Genomic DNA, 22,507 nt, shown 5'->3' on the forward strand with positions numbered 1-22,507 from the left:
ACTTGCAACAACGAAAATCTGTCCACATTCAATAAACTGGAAAGATCTCAATAAAACTTGTCCACTTCACATTTGACGGGTACTTTCAAATCTAAAATGCATGAAAGCCAACCGCTCAAATCTACTTAGAAACATTTTCGATAGATATAAACTTGTGACTTCGAACTTTTAACTAAGACTTACAGTTGTCTAAAACTTTTAGTTTGTTTGTGTTTTTTAAAAGGTTCGCTTTGTTTGGGAAGGGTTTGTTTGCTAACTCTTTAAGGGGAAATCTTCAACCCTTGTTATCTTTAAAACGTCTATTTTTGCCCTTTGGTATTTACGCGCCATCTTGGATTAAGGAGCCATTTTACATTCAAATGTAAAACGGCAGCATTTTGATTGGAATTATTGTACATTTCATTTTATCCGCAGCATTAACTTATCGTTCGTATATAGGTGTCACGGAATTTAACAAATATACGACAAAATTAACTTTGACCCAATTCCATATTTTGTATCATTCCGGTGTATCAGATTTCCATTTTGTGTCACATAATCTTTTGGAACCAAAATCCTAATGCTTTAATACGATACTGTATTTTGTTTATTTGCTATCCTTTTGTATTAAAATGGCTGCAGCAATTAACTTCAACAGTTATACAATATAGTGTTACAGTAAAATTATTGATAGAAAAGCCATTAAAACAGGTAGATAAAAGATTTCATCCATGTAAAAAGAAATATTTGGCTAGGATTTTATTTCACGAATGTTATTCTATGTATAATAAAGAAAATATCGATTATCCATTCAATGGATTAAAAATATAACAATTTACCCTTTCTGCCCACCTAAGGCTAAAGGTATAATGTATTTTAGGTCGTGGTCAGACTATGCTTGAAAAACCTAATTGGACATGAACCTAACTATTTATATCCTAAACTGTTATATTAAAAGCCAGCTGCCCACGCTAGATTATTATTTCTATAACAGTATTAAACGATTAAGGATAAAAAAATGCTAAATTGGCAATAATTTTTACTTAGGCTCGCGTGACCGAAATGTCACGGGAGCGGTAACCGTTAGACTCAGTAAAATTAAAACAGAAGGTTCAGATATAATAGCAATAATAGTTAAGATATTACAACGGTTCTTTGATAAAATAAAATAGGTTTTTTTAACATCGCGTCGCGCTAAATCGCGCACTTACACAAAGCAACCAAGAGTCCTTATTATTAATTTACTTACAAAAAAATCAAGTCTTGTGTAAATCTCTTATCTTCAGACTCCTTTCTCTGGCTAGACTAGAAGCCGATTCCATAAGTCCAGCTGTTGTTAAAATGTTAGGCAGTTTGATGATTCTCTTTTGTTCTGAACTATGTTGACCTTCTGCAATAGACTTGTCTAGTGTACGAGTGTTATTAAAATCGGATCATTGGGTTCCGGATTTAATTATCGAAATGGCCTCGTTTTGCGGTTTTTGATAGTTTACTGTACACGTTTAGTGTCGTAAAGTTTTTGGGCACGAGCCGAATAGGTACGAATAGAGGATTCCGTTTAATTGAATTTCAGATTTCATGGAATTAATTGATGAAGGTAATTCATAGGAGCTTTGTTGGGTTTGCTTTAAGTGTTTGTTTTCATTAATTGGTGTAGTTGGGTATTACATATTTTGAATTGAAAATGGAGGCCTGGAATACAGGAATAGGTATTTTTTTATCGAGTGAGTAATTGCTATGACTTAAACAGACTTTCGAGACACTTAAGAAAACTGCGGGATAGTAAAATCTGTATAAATAATTTACTTGGTTATTTCTACTCTTCTGCTAGCCCCTTTGAAAGTCACTTTAGACGCACAAAGCCACTGCAACTCCACATATCTAAACTGACTGCCATGCAGCATTCTGTACTGTACAAGGTGCAAATACAGTCTAACGCTTTAATCCAATTACACCGAGATGCAGGAATCCTATGGGTTGTGTAGAGTGCTAGCTTTAGTTACTTGTGACGTGCCATGTAAAGCCTCAATATATAGGTACATAAATAATACATAATAATATAGAATGTAGTAAATGAAGCTGTGTTAAAAATATAAGGTAAATAATATTCTTCTAAAAAGCCAATAACAATGGTTTGCCATCCATAAAATATCTTTCTTACTAATGTTGTAATGTGTAATTGAGAGTCTCATGGGAAGTTTTAAGCATTATCTCTGAAGAATCTCTCTCTTCTGCCTTGCAGACCTCATTTTTAGTAATAAATTTGAAAAATAAAATCCAATTCAAATCAATGCGAGAAAAAAATATTTCATAAAATTATCTACAGACGGATACTTGAGATTTGACTAAAATAAATTCGCTCAGCTGTGTCAACACTTGACCGCAATAAGCACGACTGAACTTCGCGACCCGATCGATTTGCGCGATAAACTTCACAACTCTAGTTAGCTTAGAATATTAATTTACTAGTTTCCCTTTAGTAAAAGGCGGGCTAAATTAGATTAAATGGGCTATCTAACATTATTAGTGCGTTCAAAAAAGCTAAGTCATTTAGTTTGTCATACGTAGCGTCTACAAATTAAATTAACGGCAATTATTGTTTTTTTTTTTATGGCAAGTTTTAGATAGGCACTGCATATGGTTACATAAGTTTGTCCAGTAGAGTAGTGCAGTAACTATCTAAAAAAACATATTAATAATGTAACAGAAATACAATTTCATAATCGCAATATCCAACAGTAATATTATTTTACTCATTTTGAACTATTTTCGGCTTCAAACGGGCCTTTATTCATGAGCAAACGGAGTTCTTTTCGCAGCCTGAAGGCCCCAGTACACGTTGGCCTGTGTTGGGCCAAGCTGTGCAATGCACAAATGTAGACCACGATCAAATAGTGTTTACACATTGGCGCATGGCTCATTGCTGCCTGGCAAGCCACTTGCGATGGACGTCGAAGTAATTAAGGCTTCGGCTATTTATTTGTACACTACTATACATATTTTTATTATACTACACTACTATATATATTTATATTATACTACACTGCTATATTTACTACTATATTTATTTTTACACGCAACACAAAAGTGTACTATCCTCAGCGGTCGGTGACGAACTAAACATTGGCCGAATGTGTAAACACCACACGCCAAGCTGGGCCAAGATTCCTTTGATGTGTGCCCAAAAAACCGACAACTCGCCGAATGCGCGCCAACCTTGACAAATATCCGCCAACCTGCACCAATACCCCGTGTACACATTGGTGATGGCGTGTATTGGCCGTACTTGGGCCAACGTGTACTGGGGCCTTGACAGGGCTCGGATCTCATGAATATGAGGCCTTTAAAGTCCCCAAGTGAGTCTTTGGGGATAGTAGGTCAATGTGCTTTTGGTACTTAAGGCGGAACACACACTACCACGCTCCAGTGAGTTAAGTAATATATCTGTAAGCAAGCCCGTCCACATGTTGTCAGTGATTTACACGCAACTCAAACTGGAGTACTTACATATACCTAGTGTAAATTCTAGATAAGTTTATGAAAGAGTGACTATTATGATATCTACCTAACAGCGCTTTTATACTAGTGGATTTTTGTATCACACGCCATGCATTCCGAGCAACAAAATCTGTCGCGCGGTTCCAGGGGCATTGTTTCGTGCCAGTAGTTGTCAATTGTTTCTTATCGCTGGTATAGATGCAACGCCCAAACGTTCCTAACAGGTTTTTCACACTGGCAGATTTTACGGGAGGAATGGCCCCCCGTATGAACCAGGAAATGTGGCTCGTGATGTCAAAAATACACCTATAAAAACTGCTGTTTCGTTTTCGCGCCGAAAAATAGAGCGAAAAATCCACTAATGTGAAAGCGTTGAAGGATAAAACTTCCTGATACATTAAGGGATAACATATGACGGTTCCACCATAGAAATCAACGTTAGTATTGCAGAACAACAATATAACCCATCCTATTACAGTGATATTTCTTTAAGAATTTATGAATTATTTATCAACACAACGTTTCTTTTGTAGCTCTAGTACGGACCCTTGGGTCCCATTTTAGATGGGGCCGATCGATTTTTCGCTTGCCACAAAGAAATGAAGATATAAGTATGAGTACAACGTTTGTGTATGAAAAAGGTTGAAATTGTACGTCAAACTGTGTTGTTTGAATTGTTACGTATTATTGCATGGTTAATGGTTTTTTTTATAATGTAAGACTATGCATGTCTTTAAATAGTGAGTCAAAGTCACCAAAAACATATTTTGGTATATAAGTAGGTATATATAGATAAAGATGTGTATGTCTTAGAAAGATATTTTTAGATCATTTACCAAATAAGGAATAATCTAAAGACGTAATTAAATTATATGTAGGTAAATATTTTGTGAATAAAATAAGATATTATATGTTTTGTGATTAAAATTATGTATATCCAATAATACGCACCTATTTCTGTGTGCTCATAATTGTGAACTCCCACTTTTTTTCAATAAAAAAAGTAACGATCCATTAAACATTGTAAGTACTACGTAAATCATTGTGGCGTAAGAACCTTTATATTTACATACATACTAGTATTTTATTTATTGACTATACCTAAAATAATTGAAGGAAATAATAGTACATAAAGATGTGCTCAGTTGTGCAGACATAGTTCAAACAATTAGGTTTTTATCAACTGTTTGAAGATATCTCAAACAGTAAATATATATTTTGATATTGTAAAAGGTTAATTGGATGTTAGTTACTACAATTAGTGACAAAAATAAGCCGTAGTGCTTTCACACTATTAACGGGTTTTTGCAGCATGTAACGAAACCAGCAGTAGGTATATATTGTCTTATTTTGTGTAACTATGGTGTGCAAGTACCTTCATGGCTGTGGGTATAACGATTGCATTGTTTTCCTCATAAATAAAAGGAAACTTACCTCCAAATACCGTTATTTCTCATCTCATCATCTCACCTTTTTCACCTTCATTCAGTTTTGATGAATTTTCCTTCTTTTGCTATCACGCAATCCGCCCATAAAAAAAAAAAACTAACGAACCTTCTTGATTCGATATCAAAAACTTTCCTCGAATTACCTCCTAAATAAATTCTTATTTTGTTACTAATAACTATGAAAATATTTCTGTTTATTTGTCGTATTTTCACGCTTATACTACTGATCCGATTTAAATGAAGTACTAGATAGTCTGAGAAAAAATTCAATAATTTACTTAAACAAACAGTTGGATCAAAACCAAGTACGAATTTATGATGACAAATTTGTGACTTTTACAAACCTATAATTATGTGAAGTGTTACATGTTTATCTTGCATTATAGAGATAGAAAATATCACGAACAAATGAATACAACCTATGAAGATTGAGAACTCTTCACGTGGTTATCAATGCTCATAACATTCTTTATATATGAGAGGTCTTTGCCCAAACATGAGCTAATCAATACCATTGTTATTTTTCGAGGTATTGTATGAATATCAGAGATCCCTTTTATATATCAGTTGATATACCATACCTATGTTAAATACGATAATTCCATGCGTTACGGTTCAGGTTATTGTGTCGGCACACGAAAACCGTTCCGATTTAGGGTTACACAAATGGCATACAAAATCCCTTTCATAATTTGTTTTGTTGTGTTGATCATAATAATTTATTCTGTGCGGGTATATTTTTTATGTTGAATGGGATGGGTTTTTTGCCTACATGGTTCATATGGATAAGAGATATAAAGGAAGGGTTAGAGTCGCAATGGACTTTTTTTTACTTTAAATATAGTATTCTATGTAAGAGTTTTTAAAGGCTTAATGAAAATTCAATTCAGGGTACAGTTAGTTTCTGTTTTCAGTTCGTTACGTGAGATTTATCGTGCTAACTAGTTTTTTTGTTTTTAAAGTAATGACTCTGAATAAACTAAAATTATAATGAGTTATAATGTTCTCGATACATGTAAAAATATTATCAGTTTATTTCACTTAACGTTTATGTTATGTTTATGTACATATACCATCAACCACACTGCCTGTTGTTTATTTTAAGCTGCATGAAAGACAATTTATGGGCCTGACCTACATTATAAAAATATAACCTTTTACCAGCTAGGTTAGGATCAGTTCTCAGGTTACTTAGAAATGTGCCTAAATTGTGGTTATTTCTGAATAAGCATAAAATTCTTGCTATACTAATTTTAACATCAAAATTTAAAATTTTGGGAGTGTAGGTAAGTAACACTTTTCCAAAAAAAAACACGAAACGAATACCAATGCCCTATCACTTTAAAATATTAACACCATTTTCATATTTTGAAAGTCTGGTAAAGTTTTAGAAAATTAAAAAAACATGACATACGGCACACGACCAAACGCAGTGAAGCGTGTTATGTGTGAAAACCTTAGTCTCATGAGACACAAAAATAATATACAGAACCATTCCAAATTAATATGTTCCACAAATTGTATAATATTTTATTACCTAACACACTACAGGGTATATTTAATAAACCTCAGTCTTGATTTATAATAGAGATAGTAATTCCCTTGTTACCGTTTGCACGGCATATTAATGTATTTCATAATAACATATTTCGTTTTAATTGCTTAGATTTAGTAGTAATTTGTTATGTGTTTACGTGTTCTAGTCTAATTTAATACTTACTGTCGTGACATATGGTTTTATTAGCTTTCTTATCAAATGATGAGTACCTACTGAGGTTCGATGCCTGGGTTGGTAAGGTTTACCTACTTACATTTCAATTTTTTTAATTCGATATGCTAAGGTTTATAAACAATGTTTATTATTGCAGTTGTTATTTAAAAGCAAATGATTGCCATACGGCGATTTAGAATATACAAAATTACATCAACAACGGACGAGCAGTTTATTATAATACGTAAACTTTCACAAAGGGAACTACTTAGGTACTAAAGTACATTAATTTCTATTTCAATTATTCTACGTAGGTATATCTTTGAGGAATAGTTTAGGAACTCAAGTTTGAATGTTCCTTGTGACACGTGGAAGCCAAATTACAGAACTGAGAATTCACAACTATGTTGAGTCTTAGGTGTCTGTAGGTAGGTGATGTTATTGAACTAACTAGAAAGTTTTTAGCATACGCGTGTAAGCAATGAAAGTTTTTTTCACATACTTTACTGGCTGTTTCTCAACGTTTTCACCCGCATCCCGAGGGAAATACTTCATGCACCTGAATACAGAGCCTATGTCCTTTCCCTGGCCCTATACCATCTGGTAACCAATTGAAATCGGTTCAGTAGTTTTGGTGTAAAAGCTCGACAGATTGACAAACAGGCAGTGTTATTTTCGTATTTGTACTGTAAAAAGTAAGGGTTTCTAAAACAGATGTTACCTTCGCCTCAACAAATCACGAGAAAAAAAGTTTTGGAATATTTTCTTCGTAAGTAAAAAGTGACAGAACAAATAAATTCTCTTATATAAAAAGAAAACATATTCATGTTTATTTGAAGGCCTACAAGTTCTTTAAGGTTTTTCTGCGTTATATTTATCTTGTAAATCAAGCCGATGACAAGCCGAGCGTTTTTTGGTATCTCACATTTTTGCTGTCCAATTTATGTTCCCAAATGTATTATATTTTTTTTGTATCAATAAATATAGGTACAAAAGTTTTGTGTTGGATTCATGGTTTTATTGATAAATAGGGACCTCGTTGTGGTTCATTTATTTTGAAGTTAGATAAAATTTTGTCTTTAATAATACAATCCGTGTGTAAGTCTATCTGCCATGTAGTAAGTTCTTAATTTCTGGCTATTTATCAGTACTAATGTATTACGAATATTTTTTTTTAGTTTGTTTGTTTGTTTGTAGTCGCCGAAACTACTGAACCGATTTGATATATTCTTTCGCAATTTTAAAGCTTTTAAAGCAGAAGTTCTCACGGGATGCGGGTGAAGCCGAGGAAACGGGCTAGTTTATTCATGTAGGTAGCCATAATTACCATCTTAACTTCATATATTTACTCATGTTTTATTTAAAATCAGCAAGCAGCTCTAAAATCAATTTGTGTCGGTCTCCCACCTTAAAAATAATTTCCAATAGAAACTTAAGCTACTTAAAAATATCCCAATTTCCAATTCAGGTTAAAACACTTAACTGAAATATAATCTTTTTAAAACATTACACGGCAATTAGACATTGTTGTTATTTTTAACCAACCGCGTTAAACTGTTTAATATTCATTTGCAGTTATTACCGCTTGTCTTGTACTTGTCAGCTATTAATTCGTGCTCAATTAAGTAATTTCTTGCTTAAAATTTATTTGGTGTTGCTAATTGAGATTGAAGAATTGTTTTTAGAAGCTTAAAGGTGTAAAAAATAGAGAATGTGGTCTACTATAATAAGTAAGTAGATTTCTGGGTTAAAAGGCTTGTAAATAATGGTCATTGTAGCTGATTTAATACCGTAGATATTATATAAACTAGTCCTGAATAACTTTTTTGCGAGTTTAAGTGAAATTTGGTGCACAGATAGTGAAGATTTCTAGAAGCTAAATAAAGAGATAGGTTATATTTTACCCGGTCGTGGGATGTGGTTCTCCCAGGAGATAGGCGAGACCACAAGTAACAGCTAGTATGGTAGGTATAAAACTCCACTAAGAAAAGCTTTTTATGTGAAATAATTTCTTGTAACGTTCCTCGTTAGTTCGCTCAATTTCCGAGTATGAATTGCATTTACCATCAATAGGTTAGAAGGCTGGTTATTGCAAAACGACCTGGAAATCCAGTTCACAGAATTTGTAAGCAAAACTTGATAAGCATTTTTCTGAATAGAAGAGCTCACCTAGACTAGAACTAACGAGGCACTCAATGGCAAAATGCAAGCATAATTAATTAAATGTGTTTATAAATATTATATTCATGTCAAGCCTTTCCATGTATATCTAAATTAAACCCCCTTTTTTTATTGGTTTGTTTACAGCTTTAGATGCTACAAACCTACTGAACTAATTTGAAAAATTACTGCAGTATAAGAAAGCACATTTATCGAGGAAGGTTATAGACTAGGAGTCCAAGAAGTAGATCCCACTAAACATGGTTGAAACCACTGGCACAACCAAGTACTCTATATTTCACTCCGTTCTATAAATTCTCTGCTTTACTAAAGACTTATTCTGCGAAACTTCTATTTATATTATTCAGTGGCCACTGGACTTGCCGGCTGACTTATTTCAAAAATACGTAGATACTATCTCTCGCTACATTTCCCCGGGAAATGTTTGCTTAGCATTGTGTACCGTGAAAGTATAGTGCGGCACACTGAGTACATTTTGCATTCTTAGATCTGTATTGTTGTAGCGAGCGCTTACATAAGTCCCCGAGTGCGTTTAGATTTGTTTAGTTATGCTGCGTTTGTTTTGTGCTTGTATGTTTTAGTATGTGGGAAAACATACATTGTTTCTCGCTCCAGATTACTCCGTGCACTCGGATAAAATGTTTCCCATTAGGGCTAAAGGGCTAACCCTTTTCTATGTGGTTTGTATTAATGAGCTTGTACATATGTAGTTTTTTAAATGGTATGCACTGTTAGATACTCCTATGCATTTAATACTTCATAGTGTTTGATCACTAGATTTCTAAGTTGTCAAAAATCAAATAATGAAAGCTAGATATATTTTTGAAGAATGCAATATATTTTTGACGATGTATTTAATAGAAAAGGTTTGCAATGAACGTCAAGTCACTGTCGCAATATAACTCGACCCGACTGAGTGAAAGAGTGACGGCTTTATTTGAATAAAAATAAACCGGCCAAGTGCGAGTCGGACTCGCGCACCGAGGGTTCCGTACAAATCCTGTATAGATAAAAAGTGAGTCTCGCACCAACCGTTCAGTTTAGAACAATCATAGTTACGGTAATTTCGTGAGAGTCAAAATAGTTAATATTTTTTATTTTATAATATAAATAAAATAGTAGGCCAGTACCTTGTAAAAGTTATTTTATTAAAGTTATTTATATACAACATTTTATAGTCATCATTCAGAAATCTGATTGAAAATAACTAATTATGTCTTAAAGGTCATTGGGCATATCTGACCCGCTTTGTAAAAAGTGGCGGACATGAATCAAAGTAGTTTTAAATCGTGGAGAATGGTATGACGTTTCTTTGAATATAAATATTTTATTAAAATTCCATGGAGACGAATGTCCAGGATCGTTTGAAAAATATAAAAGACAAGCAGTTTCAGAGGATTGTAGAGGTTGCAATGCTATTTTTTATTGTTAAAGACTTTTCATAAAGAAGGAAGATGCCAATTCGGATGACCAGGATCTGATGAGGATCTGGAAACCCTGAGATATCGAGGGCAACTCTTGAATATTGTAGGCATGCATCGAATCAAAACCAGACATGTGACTATATTTTTGAGGGTACTGGTAAACAGTAAAGGTTTGGAGCTGATTTGATTATGGAGACTACAGAGAGTCGAGGGAACTCCTGAACGGTATGTTGCAACTACCACGTGTTTGGGCTTATTTTATTCGTATTGACGAGAACTTTTCACAAAAGTTAAAAATAAAAACTTTTTACAAAAAAAAAACAACAAGAAAACTGTTTATATGCATCGGTCTAGATCTCGGTAGTTAAATAAATATAGATGCATCCTCTAGACACCGACTTCTAGACCTAATCGCATTGGGGTAACCTGTAATGGTAAATGTATGTAGATAAATAAATAAATAAATATGAGCCCAAACACGACGTAACTAAAACATGCCGTTGAGGAGTACTCTCGACTTTCTCACGTCTCCATCATCAGGTAAGCTCTAAACCTTCACTGTTTGATAGTATCACCAGACATACATCTGAGAATCAAGTTTTAATCCTATGCATGCCTACAATTTCTGATAGTTGCCCTCGATTTCTCAGGATTTCCATCATCAGATCCTGACCTGATGACAATGGAAATAAAAGGCGAGTATACTCTTTCACTACAAAGAAATGATTTCTCAAATCCGTCAAACTTGGTCGTTTAAATTCTCCATTGAAATGAGGAAAATATTTGATGTTTACACCTGATGTTTTAATGTTTTATGTAACTTCAAATTTATCATTTTCGCAATTTTTCCTTTATCTGTACTTTATAACGTTGCTTCTTGCCGAATTTCAAGATTCTGAGTTCTCGGGAAGTACCTTGTAGGTTTTGATTCCCTAGCGTGTGACGGAAATTCGTCTAAGGTGTCGGTATAACTGCTGTATCTTTTGATCGCGTTAACTTAGAAGTTTGATTTTTTCACTACCTAAAGGGACAATAGACCTAAGTATTTGGTATAAATTTCAATTTGATACCTTTATTCGTTCATGAGAAATAAGGTAGTAAGTTTCATTTTATTAAAATATTTTTTTAATGTTATATAACTAAAAAAATGAGATTTTCGGAATTTTTCCTGTATTTGCATTATATGACAATGCTTCATGCCAAATTTCAAGACTCTGAGTTTACGGGAAGTATCCTGTAGGTTTTGATTCCTTTGCGAGTGTCGAAAATTTGTTGAAAATATCGACATAATCGGCTGTATCTTTTGATTGGCTTGGCTTAGAAGTTTGATATTTTCACAGCTTAAAGAGGCAATAGACCTGAGTATTTCATGTGAATTTCAGCTTGATACGTCCACGCGTTCTTGAGATAAAGGGTCTTGACAGACAGACAGACAGACAGACAGACAGACAGACAGACAGACAGACAGACAGACGGACAACAAAGTGATCCTATAAGGGTTCCGTTTTTTCCTTTTGAGGTACGGAACCCTAAAAACAATATACAAACTGTTCTCTCAACTTGTCAAGCCTCAAGAGTATTTCAATTAATATTTAATACTAGCTTCTGCCCGCGACTTCGTACGCGGATAAAGTCCCTTATGCCAGCGACTACGGGGTCAGCAAAATCAATGATCTGAACCGTGTGATATTGAATTTTAAGGGCCCGTTGACTTGAAAACAACGAAATACGCATAGCCATTAGAAACATAAAATGTTACACGTATTAATACGTTAAAAAACATTAAATGTTACTGAGATGACAAAGTCGTGATGACTTAGTGGAAGTCGTGGTGGTTTAGTGGGTAGAGAACCAATCTCTCAAGTATGAGCGTACGTCTTTGATTCCAGGTCTGGCAAGTACCTGCCAATGCAACTTTTCTAAGTTCGTATGTGCTTTCTACGTATATTTTGGATACCAATGACCGTTATTTGGAGGGGATGTTAAACTGTAGGTTCCGGCTGTCATTGAACATTCTTGGCAGTCGTTATGGGTAGTCAGATGCCAGTAAGTCTGACCAGTTCTACCAAGGGGTATTGGGTTGAACGGGTAACTGGGTTGTGGAGCTCAGATAGGCAGTCGCTCCTTGTAAAACACTGGTACTCAGTTGCATCGTGACTGGAAGTCGACTCTAACATAATTGGGACAAAGGCTCTTGAGATAATAACGATAATAATAATGAGATATAAGCACCGCAGGACATCTGAGGCTGATAACGGGGAGTAGCGACCCCGGGCATATATACTGAGTTCTCCAGGGAGAGTATACTGTCCCCTATCTCCGGCCGGTCGGAGTGAACCATGACGGGGGTAGGTCTCACGCCTCTGGCTTGGCTTGGCCGTCCAGAGTGGAGTCGCTAGAGCAGGGTTAGTAGCCCTGCTCGGAGGATAGGTGCCTCGTGGTAAGTGACCCACAGGGAGCGAGTAATCTGCGTTTAAAATCCGCCGAGGTATCCTCACACTTCAGCCGCTCATGTCCCTGTTGCCCTCCTGTTGCTATTCAGTGACTGATTCCCGGGGGCCCAGTAAGTGAGCTGGCGAGTCTCCACCTGCCATTTTTACCATTTCACCATTTTTACATGTATCTAATACATTGTCATCGGCAGGTGCCATAGTTCCCGTAGTTTCCCCGTTCCTAGTCCATTAGCATCCCATCACAATAGCCCAAGTAGTTTAGTTAGCAATGGTATAGCACAGAACCGGGGATTGTCTTTTTTTTAACGACGTCCACCGGGGATTGTCCTTGGGTTAATTTCTATAGTGTATAAAAGAATAATCGTCGGTTTTGTTTCACCATTTCATTAAAGTTGTCTCAAAAGGGCTTCAGAGTGTTGGCTTCGGCCCCACGTTTGCCTCCCAAAAATTCGGAACTCTGTAGTCCCGAGGTCTGGAAGAGACATACAAAATAATAATGAGATATAACGCAACAAATTCGGAGAGCAGGGGCTCGTGACGCCACGTCTAGGTATGTAAAATTTGTACTAAGCAGTGACTTAACACAAAATTCAAGCGTGTTATATCTTCGTTATTATTTGTTTGTGAGAAGGAGAAAAGAAAAAATACGTGTCCATTATTTTAGGATTATCTAAAAGACGGACTAATTACTTTTTTTGATACACCATTTCTATTTCTATACATTTCAAGTGTAGTATTGCTCCTGAAGTTCCACATCAGGTGTTCCAGATCTTCGATGTATATGTCACCGTAAGATTACAAACATCGTTAGATTACAATCTATCTCGAGAGATTGTAAACTGTCGAATTATTGTGAACTGTAACATCTGATTGCAATTTAACGCATTATTTTTCGCTATATTATAATCTATCGATGAGAAATTGTCAAATTGTCAACTGTCCGAAAGCTCTCCCTGATTGGTCAGTCTTTTTGTAAGATCGACCAATCACGACCAGCCGTTCTGTTGCCATGGAGTTCCCGTAGAGTTAGGAATGAATTTGTGTTTGAAGACAAACTACCTAATTATTTTGTTTCTTATAATTTTCCAATTTCATTTAAATAAAACTACTTTTACGGATTTTATCGCGGTCGGTTTTAAACGTCGGGATTAAATAATATAATATAACCGCGATAAAATCCGTAAAAGTAGTTTTATTTAAATGTCTAATATTCGCGTAAGTGTCAGAAATCAATATGTTTCCAATTTCAATTTGTGTTTGAAGAATAAATATTTCGTTACAATTTGTTCTCTCCATATGTCAGGAATATTAATTACATACTCGTACTAAATAATAAATACTTGAAGAATTTTTGAAGAGCATTTATTTTATTTAACTGACACCTCTATTTCATTCCTTACTCTACGGGAACTCCATGGAAACAGAACGGATTATTGGTCGATCTTACAAAAAGACTGACCAATCAGGGAGAGCTTTCGGACAGTTGACAATTTGACAATTTCTCATCGATAGATTACAATACAGCGAAAAATAATGCGTTAAATTGCAATCAGATGTTACGGTTCACAATAATTCGACAGTTTACAATCTCTCGAGATAGATTGTAATCTAACGATGTTTGTAATCTTACGGTGACATATATACGTCAATAGAGAGTGCTTATCAGGTTGAACCACTTTTACTAAAACGTCATATCTTTATATGCTAACTCCATGTCTAGCTGGGCTCCTGGCGTTCCACATCAGGTGTTTTGCATCTTCAATTTTTATAAGTCAACAGAGAGTGCTTATCAGATTGAACAACTTTTGCTAAAACGTCACACCTCTATATGCTATAGTCTAGCTGGGCCCCTGGAGTTCCACATTAGGGGTTTTAGATCTTCAATTTGTATAATTCAATAGAAAGTGCTTATCAAATTGAACAACTTTTGCTAAAACGTCATACCTGTATATGGTACAGAGAAGCTGGGCTCTTGGGGTTCCACATCAGGTGTTCCAGATCTTAAAATTTATTATCTCAGCTGAAAATGCTCATCATATGAAACAATTTTTGTCATGGCACCATTTTTGTATCTCTTATAGTTTTGTTGGTCTGTTGGTGTTCTGCGTCAGGTCTTCAAGTTTCGAAGATAAATTATAGCCTATATGTTGACCAGGCTTAATACTGATACAACAAAGAAAAAATCATTGAAATCCGTTCAGTAGTTCCGAAGATTAGCGTGTACAAACAAACAGACATACAGACATACAGACATACAGACAGAATTTTTTTTTTGGATTTGTGCTCCATTACTGTTTCTAAACCCCACCCAATTATTATTTTTTAAATATATTCAATGTACAGACACAGTTTTTTTACAGATTTATTATATGTATAGATATAGATAGATATAGATTCTCTCGACAAAAGTTTTGTGTCTAACAAATGCGAATGTGTCTTTGTCTCTTTAGTGTGGGTAGTACGTAAAATGTAAAATACAGTAGTTTTTGCAAATAATTTGTTAGAAATCGAGAGAACTGTATAAAATATTGTTTTTTTGGACAAATTATTTAAACCGTCTTATAAGTATTGTAAAAACGTCCACCTGATAAAAACGCGAGAGATGGTTATTAGTTACTTTAATATTTATAAAACTCAAAATTTCCCACAATTATGGCAAATAGCCAATCTAGCATCACAGTGTCTTCCTCATTATTTTTATTTTATTTTAAATTATCTATAAGCTAGCCTGTTTACTAGCTCATACTCAACACTCCTTAAAGACAAACAGACCATACCGTAATAGTGCGCTGTATTTGTAGAATAGTAGAGTAATTTGTAACCGTGACGTATATTACTATGTCTATGTTAACGCTTAATTTATCATAGGGATGAGCAGTACTCGGCTACAAAATGAGATCTATTTGAAACAGAAATAATTCCTTCGTGAATACGTAGGAACGTCTATTGGGATTAAGCACGCTTTCTCTTGTCAATCTTTCCTTATCCCTACTTGTATTATAAATACGAAAGTAACTATGTTTGTCCGTCGCTTTCACGCCAAAAATACTGAACCAATTTAAATGACCACACACATGATAGTCTAGGGCTAGGGCGTGAGAGAGAGGATTTTTTTATCCAGTAGCGGGAAATAGTTCCTCTGCCTCTGCAATGTGACTGCGGAGAGCAGCTAGTGTACAAAGAAGCCTAGATTAGTACTTAAATCCAGTTGGATTTTTGACTTCACAGAAGAGATCATTTTAAGGAATTTAGATATAATTTTTGTGTTTGAAACGACAAATATAATTAAGTTTACCCAATATTAAACTAAATAGCATAAAACGATTTGTATAATATCCCAGCAAACTCGTTTTCGGGGCATAAAATTCTATTGTTTGCAAACAATTTAATTATTTTAAAATGACCCAACGCTTAGCAACTGTTAACGGCTGAGGTAATATTTAATTTTGTAGGAATACCTTTTGTATTTAGTTTTCACTGCGAATTGAAATAATACAATTTTATTTTAATTTATGCAACGATTGTAAATCTGCTTGGTTGAAATGTAAATTATTTAAATAAACGAAAATATTTTTATGAATTGTTACTGATGTTGTTTTGTTATGTATAGGTAGGTGTAGATAATGTTTAAAGAAATTATTTTTGATGCTTTCTTAAGTATTTGATAGCCACCATATAGATTTAGCCACCTCATGATATGTTCGATAATTTCACGAAATAGACGTGTTTCTTTATATGGACAACTTAATTAAAACCTTTTGGTGCCTGTATCATTTACATTTTGTATAAATAGAAATATTAATTAAAAGATTAAGCATTTATATGCTTCTCAAGTTGACTTGAATCAGCGAGAGAAATCACAATGCTCTGAGATATACCTACCAGTAAATCTTAGTATTAAAATAATATAACATCGTATATCGTAATAGGTATCTGTCATCGTGAACGGCTTACAATCGATGGCTCACCGCGCCATTTCATATTCTACATTGACAACCTCTCTACACTGAATAGCTTAGCACATATACAGGGTGAACGTTTTAAAATAAATATCGTTTACACTCGCTTTTGGTTATATTTTTTTTATCTTTTTTGCGGTAGCAATTTTTTCATTTAGGTAGATATCCGAGTTAGCAAATGCTTTAGCGAGATAAAAAAGTAGTGTCTTTTTAAATGTAATATGAATTGAAATGAAAGAAATCAATGTGAATCTTTAAAAAAATATATAATTAATTTTAATTGATACCTATATGTTTAGCAGTCAACCTATTTAGGTACAGTCACAAAGTCAATAGTTTTCACGCAAAGGAAAAAGTTGACATGAAAAATAGTGTGACCTTTTCAAAATCACACAAAAATATGAAAAATATCTTTCCGAAACTCCTGTATACGTAGGTGGGAATTCTCACCAGCAAAGCAGTTAATATCGCTTCGATATTGGACGACGTTCCTATATCCGTTCTGCGGCAAGAAATGAGGGAAAGTTCAACTTTAAACCTGTAATGTGGGTTTAGGATATATGGGAATGTATGTTGGATTTTGTGAAATTTTGAATCTTACAACTAGGGATATTTTATAAAAAAATAATTGCCAAGATTTTCCATTAGATTTTACGGTGGAAATCCCACTTTATTTTGGAAGTTCAATCTATACTATATTATAAACAGGAAAACTTTGTTTGTTTGGTTGTAATGGATAAACACAAAAACCACTGGACCGATTTTAAATATTCTTTCACCATTAGGAAGCTATATTATTTGCGTGTAACATAGGCGATATTTTATCCCGGTGCGGGCAGTAGCTCCCAGGGACGCGAGTGAAACCGCGGGAAAACGGCTAGTTGTTTATAAATCTTTTATCAAACACCAAATTCAAAAGCGTAATGCAAACATTCGTAGTAATTTACAAAACCTTAATTTACTGGTAGTATTTGGCAAAAAAAGGAGTAGGTATCCATATTTATATTGTGAGGTACAAAAATATAAATTTATGTTCATAAACAATAACATAATATTGTGAGAAATACGAGTAACAACAATGATATTTCGTTTCAAGTAATGCTGATATCATTTCCGCGGTATCTAATAACGTTGATAAGGGTCACTCATTAACGCGCACATAACAATATCTCTTAATTAGCGTCTCAGTAAATAATGTATCGAATATCGACGAGGGTTCATAACGGATTATTGTCTTTTTGGGTATTTTTAGAGGAATGTTTTGTTTCATTGTGAAGTAAAGATATTTCATTAACCGACTTTTTTGAGAAATATTATTAGGGAAAAATTATCTTGTTCATCTATGAGCCCAAATAAGGCAAAAAGGCTTTCCATGTTTATAATTCCGTTTAACTGTATCTAAATTGAACTTAAAGCAGGCCTCACCAAAGGTGGAAGAAGTATAAGCAGATGAGAAATGTCAAAAAATACAAAACTAAAAAAATATGTAGTGAGGATACTAAAATTGTTGCCTTGTAGAGATTCAATAACATCTATGTAAAATCTCGGTAACTATAAGGCACATACAAACCCATTAAAATACTCAATAAGACGTACTTACAGCTTTCTAGGAAGTGTTTCGATTATACCTCTAGAATACTGGTATTCTAGTATTTGTATTGTGGTATCAAATGAGAAAAGTTTCTAACTGACTGATAGGTACGTTTTGATTATTACTATGATCAAAGATATATTATGCTTTAAATGAAATCTAGATATTAACCATATCCACTTTCCTATACCTACACATACCTAAGTAAGAATATATGCATGTAGGAACAATGTATTAATTTCGAGGTAACCAATAAATTATAATTTTAACCCGTCGTTTATAGCTTAAATGGTTTAAATTATTTTGTTTCGGAAGTAGAAATGACATAAATTATTGTTTTCCGTTTAACCTTTAATGGAATGGCGTTGTATTTCAAACTAAATTAGCATAAGTATTTAGAATGTTTCAAGTGAAGTAATTTTCTTCTTCCTTCTTGTGTAACTTTGTATTGATCAATTATTACTAAGTAGCTGTTCGAACAAAAAAATACAAACGGTAATTATCTAATTAAATATAGGAAATAAAAAAGGTACATTATTTACCTTTTATACAACGTACACAAAACGTATACAGTAATTTTGATTATATTTCATTGAAAATATGTTTCTATAATAATATATTAAGATAATTATCTCTTTGTTCTGAACTTTGCCAACATTGTAGATACATGTAGTTATAAAATCGATTCCAACTCTTAAAATACTCGTAGATTTTTAAATGCAACTTTTTTTTAAATCCTATGAGTTCTATTTTAGAAACAGCTAAGTATGACTAATTGCCAACATTTACCGAAAAAAGGTTCTTCAAATAAAAAAGAATATCTCTATATTCTAACTCTCCTACTACGGGTCTGCTGGAAGAGATTTCTGTAGAAATAAGCAGTACCTTTGTACTATTTTATGTTACTTCTACTACTATGTTACCTCTTCTTTCGCGTGTCTTTACTGTGTACATAAATGGTTAAATAAATAAAGAAATTGATCTTAAACAACAAGAAACGAGAATTTAAATTGGATTTAGACAAAGGAGTTGGTTTAATTAATTTCCAGGTTAATGTTTATACAAACAAGGAATCTTCTTGATGTTGTTTTGTTAATAGTTGCTATTTGTTCGAGCGAGATAATGCGCGGAATACACGGGGCTAGTTGTTCATGTTAGGATAGCAAGCTAGTGTTAGTAGGAGTGTCTCAAACGAAAACTTCTGGCTCCTTGTAGACAAAACTATCTTCATTTCTATGCTAGTAAAGTTATAAGCTGGCTCACAAGCCGGATAGTTTCAATTTTTAAGATTTAGTAGTAATACCACACCACTCATTTTACTATTGTGGTTTGCGTGTTAGCTTTAAGTGGCCGGCGATGCTAATTTATATTTGACTAGTAAGTAGGATACACGCATTTTGCCACCTGTCATTGCACTCTAGTCGTGGCTTAATATAATCCTGCATTAAGTTAACTTAACTAGCATGTTACCAACTCTGGTCAGCCATCAGGAGAATTCATTAGAAAACCATCTATTGAAAATCTAGCCTCGTGTGTACGGGACAAAATAATTGCCGTTACAAATGAAAACCGATCAACGTGGCATGTTATGAAGATGTAATTTAAATAGTAACAAAAATGCAAGACAAATGAAATATTTATCATACAAAGTTTTTAGCTATAATTAATTATTTCTGTCACGTCAGATCTTAAAGTCTTCATTATTTATTCTGAGTCCGGCTATGTAAAATTTTTAATTTTCTAAGCCAAAATTTGCTTAGGTATTTAGATATATATATATATTTCAAAGACTATTTAATGATTTAATATTAAAATTGTATAGGTACTGCAACTAAAAAAAAACTGTCAAATAATAGTTCAAAAACAGCCTACCTTTTGAAACAAAAATTTATTTTTAAGAAGTAACATCTTTTGCAGAGTAAAAGTAAATAGATAAGCTTATAGTTAATACGTGAATAATAAACACGTTAGTAATGTTACAATATTTTTAATAGAGCCCCATTGTACCGATATGAAAAAAATTGGGCTTATGTATTTTACATCAGCATGAGAACTGTAATTAAAAAAGTTCTCACCAATATTTTTCATAAAAACAACCGGCAGAAAGTTACACTTGTAATTTAAAATATCAATAAAACTTTCGGCATAAAACGTAAAGTCGAAACCAATTTAATTTTGTCGGTACACGGAAAGTTTCACCACAATCATTTACTTTTCACATAAGCTGTTCATTTAAAATACTACAGAGGAATATGTTTTTTTTTAATACAGAAAATGATTTTAATATAGAAAAAAAAATAATCATACCATCGTCCAATCCGTACAAGCCGCTACCATTCGCTTTCACAATTATATTGTACGTTGAACTATCAGACAAAAACTTATCCACTTTTTACATAACAATTTTACACACAGTGAAAAACTCAACGCTTACTACGCACACATACATAATTCCTTTCTATATACTGTTTGAATGCTACGAAACTTGCTCGACCACGTAGGCGCGCTACGAGAGGAGTCTACGAACGGACTGCCGTAGCTTTCAGCCCGTGGCTACGAAGCTACGACATCTTATATCATGCGTCCCGTTCTCGCGGCATTGTTTTTATGTGTCTGTCCTTCTCACTAAATACGGTATCTCAAATAAGAGTAGACTGTTTGGTGAAGGCTTGAACTAAAATCATTGTTGCCATTTTAAACGGCAGGAAATTTTTCTTTTTTTTTTGTTGTTTGTGTGTGTGACTTTACTTGATTCTTGTATGGGAGGTGTGAAAAGGTTTTTATGTAAATTGATAACGGAAAGAGGGTTCGTTTGAGGGTATTTTGGTTTTAATACATGGTTTGTGCGGATTGATGACCCGGGCGGTCGTGCGGTTTTGTGAAATTTTAAAACAAAGGGGGGATTTTAGATGTTTTAAGCGCATTATTCAGCATTATCATATTTTGTGGTCAGAATTGTTCGTTGTGATATTTTTGGGCGTATTTATGAGGGTGAATGTTGGGATGGCGGAATTATGTTTATAGCTGCCAGCTTGCTAAAATGTTAGAATAGGAATTGGTAATAAGGGGTGATGCTTAGGTTCTACTATTTTCAGCGTCCAGTTTGAACAGCAAAAAATAATAATTTTACTTTCGGAGAAAAAACTTATCGTCGTATTGTATTTGATCTAACCTTTTTCAGCGATAGAATTACAAAATATTGCATTCTAGCTTTTATCAGCGGTTTCACCCGTTTCTCGAACGGGAATACTTATCGTTCCTATACTTTAAAATAGCTTATGTGCTATACTGGTATATAAGCTATACTACTACTAAGTTTCATTTAAATACATTCAGTAACTTTTGCATAAAACAGTAACATTCATACATCTATCTATCTATCCATACATACAAACTTTCGCTTTTACAATATTAGTAGAATTATGGTCTCAAGCCAAAGTAATATATATTTAGAGGCTGTATATGCTAATCAATATATAAAAATATATTTTAACCTTTATCCAATCAGCAAAACATTACAAACTTCCAACAGAGAATCGATAGAAGGCTATTGGCACTATCATTAGCTCAATGGTGCTTTTAATATTGCATTCACATTTCCATGTAAAAAGTAGTCATATAGCAACCTTGTATAAAGTAGTTGAGTGTCAAGTGGACTCACACATGAAGGGTTAATTTTTACTTATATTTTTATTACAAAAGTTTGCATTGACAAGAAATTAGGTATCTGAAATAGATATATTTTAAATGATCTTTAACTTACATGAAACTGTTGCAGATAGGCAGTCGCTCATTGTTATACACTGGTACTCATCTGCATTCGCTTAGACTGGAAGCCGACCCCAACATAGCTGGGTAAAGACTTGGGAGAAGTTGATAACGAAACGGAAAGGTTTAGAAGATGACGATGATGAAACACTATAGATGATGACAGACCATGCAGAATATATTTTCCTCCCTGTGACAAAAAAATGCTGTGTTATATCGTTATATTGGCAATTGCATACGGAATTCCAAAAATATTACAACGACATGTGCAATTCACTATCGCTGAAGGTTTTCATATAAAAGTCAAAGTTAAAATCTTGACATTGACCCATATACTCCATGAAGAGGTTGTGTTTGGCATCTTGGCGCAGTTTGGGAGGAATTTGGCACTGGAAGATGAATGTTGAAGTAAGTGCAAGGATTTGTATGTAAATATACTTGTGTGTATGGTATGTAAGAGGATGTTAGAAGTCACACTAAATTTTCGGTCAGCCG

The 22,507-nt window shown here is 33.9% G+C and overlaps 1 protein-coding gene across 1 annotated transcript in view; it reads right to left on the reverse strand.

Annotated features, from left to right (window-relative positions):
• Positions 1-20,778, reverse strand: part of LOC110374308 (octopamine receptor beta-3R) — a 65,470-nt gene extending 44,692 nt beyond the window's left edge. The window contains exon 1 of the mRNA XM_021331971.3: positions 20,552-20,778. The gene's annotated coding sequence lies outside the window, so the exon portion shown is untranslated. The remainder of the gene's footprint in view (positions 1-20,551) is intronic.
• Between the last annotated feature and the right edge of the window lie 1,729 nt (positions 20,779-22,507).

The sequence above is a fragment of the Helicoverpa armigera genome, chromosome 21 (assembly GCF_030705265.1).
Source record: "Helicoverpa armigera isolate CAAS_96S chromosome 21, ASM3070526v1, whole genome shotgun sequence".
NCBI classification, from domain to species: Eukaryota; Metazoa; Arthropoda; class Insecta; order Lepidoptera; family Noctuidae; genus Helicoverpa; species Helicoverpa armigera.